This window comes from Acomys minous, assembly GCF_964271855.1.
Source record: "Acomys minous genome assembly, chromosome: 6".
Classification (NCBI taxonomy): Eukaryota; Metazoa; Chordata; class Mammalia; order Rodentia; family Muridae; genus Acomys; species Acomys minous.
The window spans coordinates 85,919,974-85,939,182 of NC_140487.1; positions in this window are offsets into that span (position 1 = coordinate 85,919,974).

Here is a 19,209-nt window from a genome sequence, read left to right on the forward strand (position 1 = left end):
CTCACCTGCATCCACCTGCTCCCCATCACCCCAAGAGCCACCCCAGCTGCTAAGCATCCGTGTTCTTATGGCCGAGACCCTGGCCACCTCCCAGCCTCACCTCCTCACTGCCCTGTCCTACGTCACTCCCCAGCTCACTGTCACTCTGTCCGAGGTACAGTGCCACACCTTGGCCACAAAGATGCAGCTATACCAGCTGGCCGTTGAGCCCAGGCATCGCCTTGTCTCCAGCTCCCCGGCGCTGGAATTGCAAGCAAGCCGTGCCATGCTCAGCTCTTTACACGGTGCTGGGTCCTCGTGCTTGCAAGCAATTTACCTCCTGAACCGTCTCCCCAGCACCTGCATACGAGCTTTTCATTTAACACTGTTCTTTTTAATTTTTATTTATGCTTATTTCACATGAGTTGGTGTTTTGCCTTCACGTGTGAGGGTGTCGGATGCTCTGGAACTGAGGTTATAGACAGTCAGGAGCTGCCATGTGGGTGCTGGGAATTGAACCCTGGTCCTCTGGAAGAGCAGCCAGTGCTCTTTAACTTCTGAGCCATCTCTTCAACCCCGATTTAACACTATTCTAAAGTGTGTGTGTGTGTGTGTGTGTGTGTGTGTTTCTCATTCTTTGCTCACGTTTGCCCCACTGACTGCATCTCAAAGGCAGACATAGACATCTTGGCCCTTGTCCCCTGCCACTTCAGAGCAGCCCACAGCAAGCCTGTGAAATCTACTATGACAGACAGTACACTCTCTCCGCTACCAACAGCATGGTGAATCTCAAGGTCATCTGGCAGTGAAGGTCAGGGCCAGTCAAGGTCAGGGCTGTGGCATCTGCAAAGCATGGGATTCTGAGATCTGGCTTCAACTAAGAAATGACTCAAAGCAGTTCTCAGCCTGAGGAGCCTTGCCCACTCCTACCTTTCCAAAGGACATTTAACAGTGTACCGAAACATCTTTGTTTATTCTAACTGTGGTGATAGTGTGGCTGCAACTAGTGGCGACCTACAGGGCACAGATCTGTCACTGCACAGAAGTTCCTACTGTCAGATAGTGGGGAGTTCAGATCTCAGTGAGGTTCTGCAGGTCCAGAGGTTCCAGCCCACGTTCTGCAGAGAGATTCTGATACTTTTCCTGAGGAGGGAAGGAGTAGGCCAGTCCACAGTGTGGGGTGGAGTCAGAGCTCTCAGCACCAGCCTAGAATATTCCCTTCTCCTTAGGGAACCTTCCATTTAAGAAAATCCAGAATGTTTTTAAGATCTTTAACATAGATCTGAAGCACGTGAGTTAATTTAAAGAGAGATGCTCAAACTGGAGAGACGGCTCAGAGATTAAGAGCACTGTCTGTTCTCCCAAAGGTCCTGAGTTCAATTCCCAGCAACCACATGGTGGCTCACAGCCATCTATAATGAGATCTGCTGCCCTCTTCTGGTGTGCAGACATACATTTGGGCAGAATACTGTATACGTAAGAAAGAAAAGGAAGGAAGGAAGGAAAAAAGAAAGAAAGAAAAAAGCTCAAAGAAACAATGAGACATACCCAAGTGTGGGTATAGGCTTTTCCAGGTAGAGACACATAGACTGTCCTTATGATGGTTGTAAAACTGACACCCTGGCATCCTAAGTTACCCTGCTCAGAGAGTGTAATTTATAACACAGTTTAAAGGTTAATAACTTCTCTTTTATGAACAAAGTTGTAAAATGAAATTATGAGTGGTAAGTGTCCAGATTTAGAAATGAAATTGGAGTAATGAAAATTTCTCAAGGCTGTCAGAGGTTTGGCAGCACGCAGAGTTTGTTTGTTGTACTTGACACCTGTGATTGAGTTGTCTTCGAGAAAATACTGCATTGTTTCCATAGGCAACGTGAATTTTCTCAGTCGTAGCTGAAAACTCCTGACTCCATCAGCAGATCCCAGGATGGAGAGCTTTTGTCCTGTCCCATGTCACCATAATTTTTCCTACTTTTCTATCCTGCCTCAGACCCTAGGCCCAGCCAGCACAAGCCTGCAGCATTCATATTAGTTTTTGAAACTGGGGTTTTTACATTAGCTTTTCCTTAGAGAAGAGCCTGGGGTGGATGGGGACTGAGGAACACCTCGAAAGAAAGGCGTTGTTCGGCTCTGACTGGGAGACTCAGAAAAGGACAGGGAGTCGCCCAAAATCACAGGGGCCTTCAGCACAGTCTGGACCTAGATTCAGGGTTCTGGAGTCCAGAGCTCTTTCTGCCAGCCTCTGAGTCATTTTATGCAGTCACCCATATCTAGAGCCAGCAGTGAGGAACCTAGAAGGGTGGAGAAACGGTGACTGCAGACCAGATCTGCCCAAAGACGGACCTGCCGCCTCCCTCTCTCCCCCTCCCTTCCTTCCTTTTTGAGTGTGGTGTTGGGAACCACGGCCAAGGTTTCTTTTCTTTCCTTTTCTTTCTTTCTTTCTTTTATTCTTATTCCTTTTTCTTTCTTTCTTTCTTTCTTTTCTTTTCTTTTTTTTCTGAGACAGGGTCTCTCTGTGTAGTCTTGGCTGACCTGGACTCACTCTTTAGCCCAGGCTGGCCTCGAACTCACAGTGCTCTGCCTCCCGAGCGCTGGGATTAAAGGCGTGCGCCACCACGCCCGGCAAGGCCAGGGTTTCTTGCATGCTAGGCAAGCACTCTTCCACCAAGCTACACGCCAGACTCCAGTGTTGTTGTTCCTGAAAACAAGAATGGATTTTACATTTTTAAAGATTAAACAGACTGTCATGGGATGAAACTGCAGTTCTGGGGAAATGCCTTATAAACCAAGAATAAGCCATCTCTCTGCTGTATGAGCTTTTTACCATACAAAGCAAATTATCAGAAAGGCGTATGCTTTATATAGCGTTTATTTTTATAGCCTCGTAGGATGTAGGTCAGATGCCCAGGTGGGTTGAACAAGGCCCTTTGCACAAGGGCTCCCAAGGACAAAACAAAGCCAAGGTGTTGGTTTATCCAGAGACTGCTGAAAAGGAACCCACGTGCAAGCCCTTCCGAGGTACTGGATGCAAACTAATGAACTATAGGCTTACTTGTGCTTCTGTGCAGGCTGCTCTGCACTCCTGATGGGTGCTCTGTGCTCCTGATGGATGCTCTGTGCTCCTGATGGGTGCTCTGCGCTCCTGATGGATGCTCTGCGTTCCTGATGGGTGCTCTGTGCTCCTGATGGATGCTGTGCTCCTGATGGATGCTCTGCACTCCTGATGGATGCTCTGCACTCCTGATGGATGCTCTGCACTCCTGATGGATGCTCTGCACTCCTGATGGATGCTCTGCGCTCCTGATGGGTGCTCTGCGCTCCTGATGGATGCTCTGCGCTCCTGATGGATGCTCTGCGCTCCTGATGGATGCTCTGCACTCCTGATGGATGCTCTGCACTCCTGATGGATGCTCTGCACTCCTGATGGATGCTCTGCGCTCCTGATGGATGCTCTGCGCTCCTGATGGGTGCTCTGCGCTCCTGATGGATGCTCTGCGCTCCTGATGGATGCTCTGCGCTCCTGATGGATGCTGTGCTCCTGATGGATGCTCTGTGCTCCTGATGGGTGCTCTGTGCTCCTGATGGATGCTCTGCGCTCCTGATGGGTGCTCTGTGCTCCTGATGGATGCTCTGTGCTCCTGATGGGTGCTCAGTGCTCCTGATGGGTGCTTTGTGCTCCTGATGGATGCTCTGCACTCCTGATGGATGCTCTGCACTCCTGATGGATGCTCTGCGCTCCTGATGGATGCTCTGCGCTCCTGATGGATGCTCTGCGCTCCTGATGGATGCTCTGCGCTCCTGATGGATGCTCTGCGCTCCTGATGGGTGCTCTGTGCTCCTGATGGATGCTCTGCACTCCTGATGGATGCTCTGCGCTCCTGATGGATGCTCTGCGCTCCTGATGGATGCTGTGCTCCTGATGGATGCTCTGTGCTCCTGATGGGTGCTCTGTGCTCCTGATGGATGCTCTGCGCTCCTGATGGGTGCTCTGTGCTCCTGATGGATGCTCTGTGCTCCTGATGGGTGCTCTGTGCTCCTGATGGGTGCTCTGTGCTCCTGATGGATGCTCTGCGCTCCTGATGGATGCTCTGCGCTCCTGATGGGTGCTCTGCGCTCCTGATGGATGCTCTGCACTCCTGATGGATGCTCTGCACTCCTGATGGATGATCTGCACTCCTGATGGATGCTCTGTGCTCCTGATGGATGCTCTGCACTCCTGATGGATGCTCTGCACTCCTGATGGGTGCTCTGTGCTCCTGATGGATGCTGTGCTCCTGATGGATGCTCTGTGCTCCTGATGGATGCTGTGCTCCTGATGGATGCTCTGTGCTCCTGATGGATGCTGTGCTCCTGATGGATGCTCTGTGCTCCTGATGGATGCTCTGCACTCCTGATGGGTGCTCTGTGCTCCTGATGGATGCTGTGCTCCTGATGGATGCTCTGTGCTCCTGATGGGTGCTCTGTGCTCCTGATGGGTGCTCTGTGCTCCTGATGGGTGCTCTGTGCTCCTGATGGGTGCTCTGTGCTCCTGATGGGTGCTCTGCGCTCCTGATGGGTGCTCTGTGCTCCTGATGGGTACTTTGCGCTCCTGATGGATGCTCTGTTCTCCTAATGGATGCTCTCAAGTCCTGCCCACAGCCCCTGCCTCTTAGCCATGGAAGTTTCAAGTTCCTTAAATCCAGCCCAGCTGATGCATGAGGACTCCCTGCCTGCCCTGGCTGCTTCTGGACAAAGAAATGTATCTGTGATGGGCTATCCACCCTCCTAGGGTGACATCAGCTGCTAGGGACCTTAATGACAACTCCCAACTTCCTCTCACTGAATAGCATTGTGTCTCCATGGGATCAACACCAGAAGGCAGGGGTTAGGAGAGCCAGCTCAGAATTCTGCCCACCACTGGGAACTGTGCCGAGGAACACTGAGAAAGGTGTGACGAGACACAGAAGACATAACAGGACCACACCTTCTGCAGTACCAGATGGCTGGATGAAGTGTCACATGGGCAGATGGTATAGTCACAGGGAACCCCGGAAACAAGGCAGATGGTGACAAGATCCTGCCTCTGAATGTCTCTTTTTGGCAACACTATAGAAAGTTCCTCAGATGTTTACTGGTCACCAAGGAGGCATGCCAGAGGTAGATGCCAGCGCAGGACTTGGAGGTAAAAAGGGATCTCCATCACCAGAGGGCATGTCTTTCCTACACAGACAATGAACACCATTTTACGGTTTCGCATAAACCAGCTCATTAAAGATTACCAGCAGAATAAAAGTCAACACCCACAGACTGTGTGCCAGACGCTAGACATTATGTTACCCACATTATAGTCTTACATCATAGAAGCCCCTGTCCTGCATGGAAGGAGTCTTTTTTTTAGAGTTTTATTGAGGAATAATTCACATAGCATGAACCCACCTGCCTAACACGTACAATTAAGGGCTGTTGAATACCTTCAGGGCTGTGCAGCCATCTCCATAACCAGCTGCCTCTAGAAGGAAATCCCACGTCATTCAGAGTCATGGCTGAGTTCCTCCACACTCCAGAGCTACTAATCCATCTTCTGTCTGTCTCTGGAGACTTACTTGTTCCAGACAGCTCCTCGACACTGTGACATCTAAGGCAGGGTTTTTATGTCCAGCTTTCTTCATTTATCATGTTTGCCAGGTCCATTTATGGATAGGAACACCACTCGCTCTTTACTGCTAAATACTGTTTTTGGGCCATATGAAAGCATCCAATTAGTAGACCAGCATTGGATCGCTTCTGCCTTTCCGTTGCCATAAACACGGCTGCCGCTGACATCCATGTCCACGTTTTGCACGGCCCAGTTTTCATTTCTCTTGGGTTTACAGCCTGGGTGGGCGTGGCCTTGCAGGGTTAACTCTATATTCAACTGGTTGAGGAATAAGGCTCAGAGAAGTCAAAACAGCCCCCCAGGATCATGCAGAACAGGTCAGGTTTAAACCCAAGGCTACCCCTATAGAAGCACGGTGCCCTCCTGCCTTTGGGTAGACAGAGAATAGGTCCATGGACTAACACCCGCTTCTTGACGTGTGAGTTTCCTGAAGGCTAGGACGACGGCGTGTTAGGCAAGTCTTCCTGTCCCATCAAAGAGGCACCTGTGTGTGTAGCGGGTGCTTATTATCACACGAAGGGAGAGTGAACCTGTGTGCGTGGTTGGAACCCTAACCTTAACAGGAAACCCCCAGATTCCTATTGTGCTGCCTGGATTGGACTTGGAGCCTGGATGAACTTCTCACACTTCTGGGGCTAAAGAGGGCCATGCCTTCCCCCCACACACACACACACCCACAAGTCCCACAACTGGTGGTCTCTGGGGGCCCCCACTGATTCCTGGAGTTCTGTCTATTGATGGAGAAACAAGGAAGTGGTGCCCCAAGTCCATGGTCTAGGAAGGAAAGTGCAGCCCGTGAGTAAGAAAAGAAGTAGAAATGTCAGGGTGCGGCTCTCTTGGAACACATTTTCTGGTCAAGCCAGTCCACCGCTTATTCTAGGCCTCTGTTCTGGGAAGTTTCAAGGCAAGACTGGCAGAAGACTTGGGGCCAGGAGGAGAAGCAGGCATGCTCGTGTCCCACAAAGGACTGGTAGAAGCCCTGGCTCCAGAGGACCCTGGGGGCGCTCAGAAATCCACACAGCACCCCTCTGTTTATAGAGAATCTCAGTGGACTGAGCAAGATGGCAGCCAGTGTCCTCGACATACTGACTGGAGTCGGTGGGAGAGCAGGAACAGCTGCGGTGAGCTGGGGCCACAGTGATGACATTCAACCTTGGCCAATTCTCTGCCCTTCCTGTCTGTAAAGATTGGAAATCCTTGAAGTTCTGAAACCCTAGCCTAGGGTCCACTCTCTTTCTTTTTTTTTTTTCCCCTCTCTGGTGAGTTTGGCTTATCCATCTATAAGTTCCCATAAGTATCTAAAAGAAATCCAAATTTTGTTCAGAGTCAAGGCTCTCTTGGCAAGGAGCAGAGTCTGCTTGGAATTGCCCCCCACTCTCTGACCCATGTCTTCTGAAGAGCCCCACATTCTGTGCAGCACTGGCCCTGTGCCCACCTTCTGCTTCCTGTATCCCAGCATGCACACCGGCCACTGTGTCCAAGACCTTGACACTCCTCCATTCCACTGAACTGCTCCGTCCCCCTGGATCTGGCTCTGGCACTCCACATCTCCTCTCAGGTCCCAGCACAGTGACCGCCACTAGGGCTCCCCTGTGGGGCTTCCTGGACAGACTTCAGCTGTGAGGTGGGATGGGTTGATGGCGATTAAAGCTGTGACACGCCTGAATACACCAACTTTCCTCCCAGCGCTACCATTAGGCTGCAGAATGACCCTGGCCAAATCTTTCCCCTTCTTGCTCCCATTTCCCCATCAATGATTGAAATACTTGGGCCAGCTAGTCATAGAAGTGGCATAGTGGAGCCCTGATAGGGGGCCAGAAGGTCGATGGGGTGTCACCTGCTTGGTGATGAACCTTCATCCTGGGTGAGTGTGGGACCACAGTTCTACCAGCCTGCCACCACTCCTGGTCCTTGTTTCTGCTTCTTTTCCATATTCTGGAAGCTTCTGGATTTTTCTTGGAAAAACTGAAGGCTACTTAATTATTGTAGCTACCTGGGCAACTGAAAAAAAAAACTTGGCCAGAACTTATATTCTAAGTAGAAAAATTAGCATTTTACCCACAAACCATCTAAAAGGCACAATCAACTTTTATTGTTGCCACTGAAATAACCCTCTCGTTTAATGTTTTATTCCTGTGAAGAGACACCATGACCATGGCAACTCTTATAAAGGAAACCATTGAATTGGGGCTGGCTTACAGTTTCGCAGGTTTAATCCATTATCATTAAGGTGAAAAGCATGGCAGCGTGCAGGCAGACATGGTGCTGGAGAAGGAGCTGAGAGTTCTGCATCTTGATCCACAGGCAGCAGAAGGAGGCTGTGGGTCACACAGGGCCTAGGTTGAGCATAGGAGACCTCAAAGTCCTCCCCCACACACACAGTGATACACTTCCTCCAACAAGGCCACACCTAAGCCAACAAGGCCACACCTACTCCAACAAAGCCACACCTCCGTGTGCCACTCCCTATGGGTCAAGTATTCAAAGATATGAGTCTATGAGTGGGGGGTGTGGGGGAAAGGGGTAGCATTCCTATTCAAACCATACCCATATGTATCTACTTATTCTTTTTAAAGACTTATTTATTTATTATGTGTACAGTGTTCTGCCTGCATGCAAAGCCAGAAGAAGACACCAGATCTCATTGTAGATGGTTATGAGCCACCATGTGGTTGCGAGGAATTGAACTCAGGACCTCTGGAAGAGCAGCCAATGCTCTTAACCTCTGAGCCATCTCTCTCCAGCCCCTGTATCTGCTTATTAAACTACTATGAATTTCAGTAAAATACAAAGTACATAAGGGCTGACCTCCCTGGATGTCACTGACACGCAATGATACCGCACAGTGTTGAGTACACATTCTACTTTATCTCAAGAAACACGTCCTGTAAGTTACACAGAAATGAATCATTGAATATACACTGATTACAGGTGCTACTCAGCATACTGGAAAACAGACACACGCCACTTCAAAATCCATCCTCATTATGCTAATTGGGTAGCTGTTGCCTGCCTAAGTGACATGTGGGGAAAGGAGGAGGTAGCAGCTGTAAGTAGGCCACGTGGTGGATGTCCCACCTTTTTGATATGTAAGACTCAGGAAGGGAGTGTGTGTGGTCCTCTGTGTGCGGTCAAGCCATCCACAAATCAATGAAATGAGAACAAGCTTATTGCCTGAAGCTGTGAAGACTCCTCTGCTCTGGGCAAGTGTACACAGATGCATCTGTGAGGTGACCACACTTCCTGTGATCACCTTTGTTTGCCTTCCAACCACGAACACAACTGAAAGCACGCATTCACTCTAACCTCGTTCCGTTCGTGTCTGTTGGCTTCGAATTTCCTAGAATATATTCTCACTCACAGTGTGAGGCCAGTCATAGTGTCTAACACATTGGTCAACGTGGCGTGACCCCTGGAGAGAAGGGTCAGAATAGCCCTGCCTGGCGCACACCCCATGCACTCACATGGACTCTGATAACCAAAATGTGACCCCCCACCCCCCAGTGCACACAGCACCTCACTAGGCAGGTAATGCATTAGGCAGTTGTCTTTGTTTTTCTGTTGCTATAATAAAATATCTGCACAAAAGCACTCTAAGGGAGAAAGGATTGGCTCGGGCTCTGTCCATGGTGGTGGAGGCGTGAAGGTGGCAGGGACCCTGAGGCAGCTGGACTGGTCATACTGTATCCTCAGTCAGGAACGGGGAGCCAGGAATGCACATGCTCAGCCTCCTTCCCTGCTTATAGAGTCCACGGTCCCTGCCCAGACAACAGTCCCCCACACACCTAAAGACAGACTTCCCTCGTCAGTTAATCAACTAATCAACCAAGGCACCCTTCACAACTCTGCCCAGAGGCTCATCTCCCACAGTCGAGACTCTGTCAAGTTGGCAATTAACCCTAGCGATCACAGCACTGAGCCATCACTATCCAGGCAACGGCAACCTAGATGTCATGGGATGGCTGGATTTTATCTGCGTCTGTGTGTAGTACACATGTGTGCAGGTGTAACATGCATATGCGCATGCACACATATGCGGAGCCCAGCTGTCTACCTCGGGTGTCATCCCTCAGGAGCCATCCACCTTGCTCTCTGAGACACTCAGACATTAGGCTGGACTGGCCAGCAAGGCTCAGAGAGCCTTCTGTCTCCACCTCCCCAGTTCTGGGATTACAATCATCTGTTGCCATACCCAGCTTTTTCTTACATGGGGTCTAGAAATAAAACTCTGGTTATGAATCATTAAAAACTAGTCACAGAAGTGAACATAATAACTAATCTAATAATAAATTATTTATTTATTTTGTATACAGTGCTCTGCCTGTAGGTATGCCTCCAGGCCAGAAGAGGGCATTAGATCACATTATAGATGGTTGTGAGCCACCATGTGTTTGCTGGGGATTGAACTCAGGACCTCTGGAAGGGCAGTCAGTGCTCTTAACCTCTGAGCCATCTCTCCAGCCCCTATTTTTTTTTATAGACCTAATAGGTGTCCTAGATAATTAATAAATTCTCCTCTTTGTATTTTTTCAGAATCAAACTGTAATCTCCAACAAAGCAAAGTGCTATTTACTTCATTTTAAAAAAAGGTTTCAATGTACTCATATCTGAATCAGCAATAAGATATCACCCATATAGCCGGGTGTGGTGGCGCACACCTTTAATCCCAGCACTCAGGAGGCAGAGACAGGTGGATCGCTGTGAGTTCAAGGCCAGCCTGGTCTACAAAGGGAGTCCAGGACAGCCAAGGCAACACAGAGAGACCCTGTCTCAAAAAAACCAAACCAAAACAAAACAAAACAAAAAAATTTACCCATATAAAGATAAATGTGGACTGAAGAAACTGCTTATGAATTATCTCCAATGGCTGTTGCACAAAGTGTTGCCACAAAGTAGGGCTGTTTAACATTCCTTGTGGTAGAACTTTCCAATGATATCTCTTTATTGGACAGCTTCTATTAAAGGTAGGTATTGACAAAGCAAACCTCTCCCTATCCTGTTCATGTAAAGGAATTATTGTGAAAAAGCAATCCTTTAAATCAATCACTCTATAGAACATGCCTTAGATGACAGGGAGGGCAATGGGACTCCAGATCGTAACCATCCCATTGGCTGACATTTTTATTAATTGCTCTGATCTGTTAACATCCTCCATTTGCCAGATTTCTTTTTTATGACAAATACCGGAGAATTCCAAGGGCTGTTGGATTCCTCCAGCTGTTCTTGGACTAGCTGTTCTAGTGGCCGTAATTTTTCTTTAGTCATAGAGCCTTGTTCAATCCCAACAGGTTGGTCAGTCAGCACCTTAGTGGTGAGGCTGTAGGTGTTTTATGAGCAGTGGTTTCCCAGCATAAAGTTGGAGAGTCAACTCCTGCTCTGTCTTGTTTATGCACAGCCTGGACAGTCCATAACTGGTTTTGATGACATTTTTTTAAAATGATCTTAACCTGTGTATCAGGACTTCAACCTACCTGTCTTGGCTTGTCTCTGAAACTGGAAGGATGTTAATCTGGGTGTTCTATTGTCATAACAGCTCTCTGTAATGGAAATTTTGGTTTCTTTTTCAACTCAGTTGTGTTATGTAACATGTCTTTGCTCCAATCCCAAGTGTGAGAGTTTAGTTTGAGCTATAAATTGTCTCCTTAAAGAGAGTGTTGTTTGTTTGTTTGTTTGTTTGTTTGTTTGTTTTGCCTTCCTCATGCAGCATGGTGAGCGGCGTGGTCTAGGGCTCTGAGGAGATAAGAGCACAGAGAGAACGTGGTGTGGTGTGTGGTGCGGGTGTGTGGCACATAGCAGACCCAAGATGGACAGTGTTGCTGTTTAGAGAAGAGAGATGGAGAGAAATGCTTTGGGGAGCAGAGGCTTGGAGGCGACTGCTGGACATCTGCTGTTGATGGAGGTGGGGATAGCTCAAAAGAACCCAATTGACCCTGAACAGCCGGGAGAAGTAAAGGGCCCCTCCTCTCCCTACAAACCTTCTTTCTCATATGTAGGGTTGGAAGGGAGGTTGAGGCCTAAACACCCTCCAAATACAGTAGAGTTTAAAAGAAAGAGCACTACAGATCTCTTCCCCCATAAATTTATGGGCTTAAAGTTATGCAAAAATGGCCAGGCAGTGGTGGTGCACACTTTTTTTCCCCAGTACTTGAGAGGCAGAGACAGGCAGATCTCTGTGAATTCTAGGCTAGCCTGGTCTACAGAGTGAGTTCCAGGACAGCTAGGGCTACAGGGAGAAACTCTACCTCAAACAACAACAACAACAACAACAACAAAAGAAAAGCCAAAGCAAATAAATTAAAATAGTTATTCAAAAACAAGCTTAATGCCAAGACATTGTATTATCTCAGGAAACTATAAAAAGAAGAAAGATTAAGATTAAGGGTTGGGTATTTTTAACTCAAACACCATCAGAATATTCACTTTTATTTTCAGTGCTGGAATCAGTACCCAGGGCCCTCCATATGCCCGGTGTGGGTGACATCATACTTTTATGACAAATACCTGAGAGAAACTATTTAAAAGGAGAAGGGATTTATTGTCCCTCGTGAGTCAAGAAGAGCTGGTCTATGGACTGCTGGCTCCATTGGTTACAGGCCCATAACAAGACAGAAACATGGCGCATGCAGAGCATGGCAGAGAAAGCTGCTTACCTTATAGCAAACAGGAAGCGGAGAAAGACAGGAAGGGAGTGGGGCAGCTCCCAAGAGCATGCCCCCAGTAGGTGTCCACCGCTCCAACCCCCCCTAGGCTCCACTAATTAAAGCAACTGGAACGTCTTAGAATAGCATCACCAACTGGAGACTAAGCCTTCCACACACTAGCAAGTGGTCCACCGCTGAGCTACACCTCCAACCTGCAGTAGATATTTTCTTCCTATTTATCATGACATACTGAGTGCGTTATCTTCTCATTCACATCAGTTTCCTCTAGGGGGCAATGGGCAACTATGCTGGCTAGAATCAACTGAGAAAATGTCACCATCAGATTGACCTGTAGGCAAGCCTGTGGAGGCTTTCCTTGATTGGTGGTTGATGTGGATGGGCCCATCCCACTGCTATTCCTGAGCAGGTGGTCCTGGGATGTATAATGAAGCAGGCTGAGTGAGCCAGGAGAGAGTAAGCTAGTTAGCAGCGGCTCTTCCATGGACTCTGCTTCGGTTCCTGCCTTCGGGTTCCTGTCCGGACTTCCCTTCACGATAGACTAAACTGTACGCTAAAATAAACCCCTCTCCTTCTGACATGGCTTTTGACCCTGGTGTTTGTCACAGCAATAGTAACCTAACTAAGACAGCAACTGTGTCCACTGAGCACTCCCACGTTGTGCTATTTCCTGTCTTTTTTTCTAACAATCTCCCGTGGGTAGCGGTCACTTGAATGAGATGCCCACCCGTGCACCAGTCACTTGAGCCCCAGCAGCGAGATCATGTAGGCTATAAATGACCTCTGGGTGCCATCGTTGTGGTTTGGCTTCTCCTTCCAAAACTCATGTTGAGATGCAGTTGCCACTCTGATGGTGGTGAGAGATGGGGCCTTTGAAGGAGATTGCGTCATGACGCACTCAATGCCTTTATGATGAATGGGGGCCATTCGTCACGAGAATGGCTTTGTAATGGTGGGAGTGGCTTTACCTATAAAAAATAAACTCAGCTACCTCTGCTCTTTCTGCTCCTGCCATATTTCATTCGAAGCAAGATGTCGTGGATGGCATAACGCACTGGTTTGCATGGCACCCAAAAGAAAGAGTCCTGCTAGCTAGACCTCTACAGTCAATCTCAGAGATGTCAACCTAGGGAGAAATGCTTCTTGGAAAGTAATTAAATCGATTGCCAATGTGTAAGCTCTTTCAAACTTATCTTCTTGGTTTATATTTTCTAGTTTTTTCATTGCTCCAGGGACATTTTTCCCCAAGAGAAAGCAACTATTATCTCCTTTCTGAGAGGAAACAGGCTTGGAGAGATGGAACATCCCTCAGACACACCCTACCCGCCTCTGAGGGTTCCTCAGGGGAGTCACAGCTGTGAGCTTCCACAGCCTGGTTTTAGTCCAGCCACTTATTCTGAACTCATCAAGACCTTGGCCCATTTAAACTCTGTGCTGAGCCCTGATCAAATTGAAGCCTTTGCCAGTGGAAGTACCCTGCTGCCACATCCTTTGGCCTTCTCTTCTCAGGCCAGGCATCACTTTCCTGATAAAGACCTCCCAGGGCACACGCTCATCTCCCTTTTGGGGGCGCCCTACTTCTCTATGACCAGACCCTCTTCTGACCTGGGAACTTTTCAGTCCTCTCTAATCCAGCATGTGACCTGGTGACTCGCCACCAAGGATCCCCTTGATGTCCTTGACTGTCAAAGTCAATGAGGACTGGACAGACGCTTACAGAAACAGCGAAGAGCAAGTATTTGTCAAAGTCGTGTGGCTGTCCCCTTGGCCACCGCCTCTTTAGAGCAGCCCTGTGCTGTACGTACTCCCATGCTCAGCAACACTCGGATGATCAGAGCCCAACTGGGGCTCAAGGCTGTCGCTGGGCTATTGTCTGACTGTGTTCCTCAAGTTCATGTGCTAGAAATCAATCCAATGCACCAGTGCTGAGAGGCAGGATAGCTAGGCCATGAGAGCTCAGGGCGGTGAGTGACACCCTGGCAGAATGACAGGCTTGCCCTCTCCCTCCCTCTCTCTCTCTCTCTCTCTCTCTCTCTCTCTCTCTCTCTCTCTCTCTCTCTCTCTCTCGCCCATCCACCTGTGCTTTGAATGATGCAGCAAAAAGTCCCACCCTGTACGTGGGCCTCCTGATCTTGAACTACAAGATGTAAATCCCCACGTTCTATCCCAGTCTTGGATATCACATATGGCTGCACAAAAAGAACCAAGGCAGACGTTGTTATGGGAGGTGTGGGGCCTCTCCACAAACAAATGCCAGGGCGCGTGGGGTGGGTGGTGTTGCAGTGGGATGAAGAGCAGAGGCAGAAGCATCTTTGAAGACAATATGAAGGAAAGTGTGTGCTGCCATGATGAAGGGGTGAGGGCTCAGAGGACAGCCAGAGATGTAGGGATGACTCACAGGACTGTGACTAGGATGTCGGTTGGAACGTAGACATCAAGTGTGAGACATGGACACTTGGAAGCTGGAGCCCAGGACATTTCCTACAAACTGGCAAAGAACCCTGGCTGCATTGTGTCCCTGCGCTGGGACTTGATGAAAGGCAGAATTTAAGGTCTATGAACTAAGGTGTGTGGCAGAAGAACATTTAAGGAAACTGTTAAAGGAGCTACATCGCCGACTTTAGCCGCATGTGGTTAGGGTTTGATGACAACAGCAGATACGGTGGACGGCAACGGAGGAGATGAGATTTCAGAGCTGCAAAGATGGAATGGTAGCCATATCCCAAACATGGTGTGATGGAGCCTTGTTCTTCCCCCGTGCTCCCGCCCTGTGGTATTGTAGACCATAATGGCCAGTGAGTGGGAATCACTACCGTACTGTACCAATAGCTGCCAAAGTAGTAAATGTCTAAAGAGGTCGTAAGTCCTAGGCTTAGGGCACAGTGCACTCTTCTACCTAGCCTGGCCTGCCAGAAGCAGCAACCATCCTTGGCATGACCTGGTGCAGTAGAGGTCTCGGACTCGGATGCCCAACCTAAAAGGCTGATACAGTTGCAAGGCAAGCAGAGACACGGAGCACACCCACTTTTCACATTTTCCTATTCATTCTCTTCTACTCTAGCATGACAGAACGTTATGGCAAATGAAAGATGCAGGCAAGGACTGGTGAGGTGGCTCCCTGGGTAAAGTGCTTGTTATGCAAACATGAGGACCAGAGTTCTGTCCCTACAACCCATGTGAAAAGTTGGGTGTTGGGATGTGATTCCCATAAACCCCTGCTGGGGAGATGGAAGGTAGACAGACACTTGGGGCTGACTGACCAGCCAGCTTAGCCAAATTGGCAAGCCCTAGGTCTCAGTGAGAACCTGTCTCAAAATCCAAGGCAGACAGCTAATGAAGAACCATACCTAAGGGTGACCTTTGGCCTCCACACACATACATGTATGTGTACACATGCCCCAGAAAACACACACACACACACACGCACATGCACATGAAAATTTTAGGTTGGTCTCATGTATAAACATAGAGATACAAATAAAGACTAAAAAGTAAGCTACATCAGCATACAAAAATAACATTATATCACAACCAAGTTGCTCTTGTTTTTAAAATCCTAGAGCTTAACACCCCAAAATGAATCTGACAAAAATCAATAGCTTTGGGCTGGAGAGATGGCTCAGCAGTTAAGAGCACTGGCTGCTCTTCCAGAGGTCCTGAGTTCAATTCCCAGCAACCACATGGTGGCTCACAACCATCTATAGTGAGATCTAGTGACCCCTTCTGGCCTGCAGGTGTACAAGCAGATTGAGCACTCATATATAGAATAAATAAATCTTTTTTTTAAAAAATCAACAGGTTTTCTATATATCAATAATGAATACATTGAGAAAGAAATCAGGAAAACACTAACATTCACAATAACCTCAAGAAAAACAACAACAACAACAACAAAACATCACCTAAAAATAAACCTACAGGAAAAGAAATATTTCTATAATGAAGGAACTGAAGACACTAGAAAATGAAAAGACCCCTCCCATGCTAATGGATTAGCAGAATATTTTCCAAAAATGACCTGCATTTTCAACACAATCATCATTAAAATTCCATTGACAGTCTTTATAAAAACGGGGGGGGGGGATCCTAATGAGCACGGAAGCACATGGACCCCGAGAGGGCCAGCAAGAAGAACAGTGCTGGAGACAGCACAGATGAAACCTCAAACGCTGTGACAGGGCCACAGGCATAACTTCCACAAAAGAAGACACACTGAACTAGAACAGAGGACCCAGAAAGCAAGCCACACGACTAAAGCCACCTGGGTCCCAACAGAAGTGCTAAAACCGTGCACTGGGGGAAGACACAGATGGTGCTGGGAAACTGGGTATCAACATGTAGAGGAATCATATTCGATCCCTACACTTCATTCTAAACAAAAGTCAATTACAAGTGGGCAAAGACCTTAATGCGAAACCCAAAATCATAACATGCTAAAGGAAAGCACCTCAAGACAGCCATTGGCAAGGACTCCAGTGGTGCAGGAAATAATAGTAAAAATGAAGAAAGAGGACTTCCTGAAATGCGAGAGCTTTGTACAGGCAAGGGAGGGTGTGGTGGTGCCTGCCTCATCCCAGCAGCAGAGAGGCAGAGGGAGGAGGGTCAGGAGTTCAAGGTCAGCCCAGCTGTGTAGTGAATGCAAGGCCTAGCTAGGCTACAGGAGAGGAGAGAAAGAGGGAGAAAAAAAGAAAGAGAGAAGAGAAGGAACGGAGAGAATAAAGATAGGAAGGAGGGAGAAAGAGATGGGGAGGAGAGACCGAGGAGGCCTGGTTAGATGAGCCTAGCCAACTCCATGGCAGGCTTCAGTTTCTTGTCAGCTTGGAGCAGGCCTGAGCATCCATCCTTCAGAAATGAGCTCAGCGAGTTACCAGGGATACCACAGATAATGGACAGCCAATCAGGGACAGCCTAGCCACCTGGCCTGAGGAAGATAAGGTTTTTCAAGGTTAGTTTGCTACTGACTGAGGTTGCTTGCACCTTTCCAATTTGACAGCGCTTTCTCAGTTTGAACGCCCCAGTCATATTAAAGGTCACCAATGCTTCCCTTGGAATTCCCCTGAATGCCTTTAAAAGGAGCCTGCGAGCTCATCTCGAGGCCGCCATTTAGTGGTGATCCCTGCATGCTGGACTTCTGCAGAAATAAAGGCCCTTTGCTTTTGCATACGGCTTTGGACTCCTGGTGGCCTTTGGGCATCTAGCCACCTGGGCACAACAAGACCCAGAATGAGGGGAAATAATTGTCAACTGTAAATCAACAAATACAAATCTCAAAATACAAATGTATGGGAAAATCCTCAACATCCTTAGCCAGTGGGGAATTTCAAGGTTCCATCTTGTTCTGATCAGAATGGCAGCTGCTAAGAAAAAAGACAATAGTAAATGCTGTCAAGAATATGCAAGAAAAGAGAAGCCATGTGCACTACTGGTGGCGATATAAATAATATAGTCACTGTGGAAAGCTCCTCAAAAAAACTAAAAACAGGTGGCCATATGACCCACCTAAACCCCTCCTGGTGCACACCTGATGGGCTCTAAGCAAGTAGACCACGGGTACACCGCACAGCATGTTAGTTAATGCAGCACTATCAACAACTTCCAAGTCATAGAATCAATCTAGAAGTCTCCGTCAGCAGATGAATGTATAAAGTCATAGATATGCATACAATGAAGCTTTTGTTCTGCCATTCAGTAGAGCAAAACTATGAAGTTTGCAGGAATATTTGCAGCTAGAGATCACAATATTAAATATAATAAACTCAGAAGGAAAAGTATATGTTTTTCCTCATACGCAGAATATCTGTATGTATATATGCACATATATATATGTGTGTGCACATATATGTATAAAAACATAGAAGAGAAACATTTGGGAAGAGGAAGGGGAGCAGCAGGAAGTATCAGAGGGGAGCAACGGGGGACTTGGGGGATAAACATGGTCAGAGAACATGAGACGCATGTATGGAAATGCCACACAGAAGCCCGTTAATTTTCAGAATAAATGTAAGCTAAGAAGAAAAAAAAGAAAAAGAAAAAGGAAAAGAAAAAGAAAAAACTCTGGGTGTGGTGGTGCACATCTTTAATCCCAGAATTTAAGAGGCAGAGGCAGAAGGATATCTATGAGTTCAAGGCCAGCCTGGACTACATATGGTATTTCTGGACAGCCGGAGTTATATAGAGAAATCCTGTCTTGAAGAAAAAAAACTTAAATATGAACCAGGGTTTCTAATCTCAGGCGCTGTTGACATTTGTGTTGTAGGGTGTGGTTTTGTGCACTGTAGACTGTTTAACATACCATGGTGTCTACTCGCCAGATGCCAGTAGCACACAGACACCCTCCTCTGAGTCCATCTAAAGGGTCTCCAGACATTGCCAATATGCGGAATCACTGACACCAGCACTCAGGAGGCAGAGGCAGGCAGCTCTCCGAGGGTTCAAGGCCAGGCAGGGCTACATAGTGAGACCTTGTCTCAAACATCTAAACAAACAAAAAACCAAATCACTGACAAGACAGCCTCAGCAATAGAACAAGCAGGGGAAAAAATCTATAAAATTATACTTATGGAGAAAGTATAATACTAATTTATGAATTTTTAAATATTAAAAAACATGAATAAAAGGAAACTTAATTTGATTTGAATTTATGTACTTTAGCTAGACACAGCAGCATGTGCCTTTAACCCCAGAACTTGGGAGACAGAAGCAAAGGAGTCTCTGTGAGTTCTAAGCCAGTCTAGATTACATAGCAAGTTCCAGGACAGCCAGAACTACATAGTGAGACCTTGTCTCAAAAACAGACAAATAGTACCCACAAAAAGAATGAACCATAATAAATGTTATATAATTAAAGGTAAAATGCTTTAAAAAAAAGTTTCTATAGATGAGAAAAGCGAAGGATATTTGCTATGATTGATGTGTTCTTAGAGACCCTAGCCAATG